The following is a 2,667-nucleotide window of genomic DNA, read 5'->3' as shown; positions in this document are numbered from 1 at the left end:
GATAACATTTTTTCTCAGAGAACGAAGAGCTAGAGATTTGGTACTACTGAATTAAGATCCTTATTATTATTTTAGAACGAAATATATACAATTCAAAAGTAAAGCAATATTGAAAAAAATATATTTAGCTTCGTATTTTTCTCCTATTTATATTAGTTATATTTTATTCCAATCTTTTCCGAATCATTTCAAAAGAATTGAAGGATTTTACTACAGATTGAATTTAATTTTTATTTATTAATATTTGGCTCAGACGACAAAAGATCATTAAATATAATATTAATAAACCATGTCTGTATATCCTTCATTGTTGGGTGGTTTCTGAGCAGCAGCTGCCTGTTGCACCTGCTGAGCATGAATATTACCACCCCGGCGAGAAGCTAGATATTCAAACATGGAAGATGAATGATTTGATAGTGTACGTTCCAGACTACAAGGCATAGGATCCGTCCAAAAAAATCATGATTTAACGCAGAGTCTGAATCCATTCTTCGAGACGGATCTAATCCAAGAAGTTTATCAATCAAATCGCACGCATAAGGATCCTTCACATAAGGCTTTAGCCTTTCTTTTACTCTTCTTTTAGAGCTCTTGGGAAGTTCCATTTTGTTATATAGGTCTAATTTTTCGATTCCCTCCAGACCTCAGGAGTCAAAGCGCCACAAAGTTGAGCAATGAGCGTCAATTGATGTTGTTCCGTATTGCCTTGCATAATAGGAGATCGAGTCCACATTTCCGCCATAATACATCCAGCACCCCAAAGATCAACAGGAGGACCATAGTTCCTTTCACCTAATAAAAGTTCTGGAGGTCTGTACCACAATGTAACAACTCGATTAGTGTAACGATTGGGCTGACCATTTTTATTTATACTAATTGCTCTAGCGAGTCCAAAATCTGCCAATTTTAAAACTCCTTGACGAGTGATAAGAATATTGGCTGCTTTCATATCTCTATGAATAATTTTATTAGCATGAATGTAGAAAAGCCCTTCAAGGATTTGTTGCATCACCTTTTAATTTCACCAAGAGAGAATTGAACTTTCACATTGGATAGGAGACCAGCTAGATCATGCTCACAAAACTCGAAAACAAGGTAGAATGTAGTTTTGTTATGACGGCTGTACTGTTGACATATTTCATAAAGGTTGACAATATTGTCATGCTTTAAAAGTTGGAGAATACGAATTTCCCGGAGGGCTGTGATGGGAAATCCTTCCTTTTCATTTTCCATGAGCACTTTTTTCAGAGCTACAATTTTACTTTTATCTGCTCGAAGTCTCGCTTTAAACACTTCACCAAAAGTTCCTTGACCTATTTTAGTCATTTTTTCATATTTATCCACTTTGGTGCAGTATGGAAAAATACTGTTCTCGATATAACGATCCTTATCAGCGGCAATTATTCCTTTTTGAGATGAATTTGGAATATTCGATCCATTATACTGGACTGTCGTCATCTTTATTCAATCTACTCTGTGTCTAACTGTGTGATGTGATGATAAAACTGGTCAGAATATTAGCTCCTTCTTTCACGACTTTTTAACCCAAACTGATTTAGAAACAAATACAGATATACTACTACTTGACTCGTCGGCTAATTAATTGTGTGTAGCTCATACCTGCAGATGCTACTGTTCCATGTATTAATCCATTAATTAATTGGCAACTATGTTATTACATTCAAGAGTTTGCTCATGATAATTCAACAATAGGGATCTTTCCTTTATTTTTTAAATCCCTTCATTGATTTCACAATTATGTTATACATAGTCAGTCATGAAAATCCAGTTTAGAATGGGCATTTTTTTTTTTTTTTTAAACATGATCATTTGAAGAAAATTTTGGAGGAAAGAAAGACTAATGCTCAAGACGTTATTGCTCAAGATCAGCTGTCCACCTGCATAATCTTTTGGCCGAGGTATATTTTGCCAAATAAAATATGGTTGCAGGTGACAATTTCCTATCATACAATAGTTTGATTCTGTGAATACAGTATAAACTTCAATCAAATTGCACATGATTATAAATTATTTGCAATAAAATTGTATCACAATCAAATCCTTGATGATCAAATTGCTTGCAATGAATTGTTTAACATTCAAATTACCCACAATCATTTTACCTGACAATCAACATAAAATGGCCACTCTATTAAAATTTTATAGATCGTCCGGGTATATTGCAGAGGTGTTTGCTTCATCGAGCATTTTTGCAAAATGCCGGATTTTTCTCATTGCCCGTGACATATATATATATATATATAGGTTGAGGGATGAATAAGAAATGGTATTCGGTCCTTTTGGTAACAAAGTAGCTTAATATAATAAATTATAGAATAGCCATGACGAATCAAATGAGATGAGTTTATCGACACCTGACAACAAAATATTTTTGTGATAGCAAAGTAACGCATTGATGAGAAAGTATCTTTCAAAAACGACTATTTTTAAGAATCAATGATTCAGAGACCTAAATAAACTTTTTTATTATATTTGTAATATGCAAAAAATAAATTAGCAAAGATTGTTGTAATAAAATGATTTTAGTTTATTGTTGGTTCTGATGCAACATGGCTGATCAAAGAGCACTGACTTTATTTAATAACAGTTCTTATCAATGAAAAGGATAAGAGCTAGACCATGCAGAGACCCCAAATTCTATTGAGT

At 33.4% G+C, this 2,667-nt stretch overlaps 1 pseudogene; it reads right to left on the bottom strand.

Moving 5' to 3' along the window:
• Nucleotides 1-251: 251 nt before the first annotated feature.
• Nucleotides 252-1,727, bottom strand: LOC121131718 (cyclin-dependent kinase 9 pseudogene; annotated as a pseudogene).
• Between the last annotated feature and the right edge of the window lie 940 nt (nt 1,728-2,667).

Source organism: Lepeophtheirus salmonis, unplaced genomic scaffold, assembly GCF_016086655.4.
Source record: "Lepeophtheirus salmonis unplaced genomic scaffold, UVic_Lsal_1.4 unplaced_scaffold_9513_pilon, whole genome shotgun sequence".
Classification (NCBI taxonomy): Eukaryota; Metazoa; Arthropoda; class Copepoda; order Siphonostomatoida; family Caligidae; genus Lepeophtheirus; species Lepeophtheirus salmonis.
Note: the sequence above shows the minus strand (reverse complement) of the source record. Positions and strands in the feature narration are given on the sequence as shown.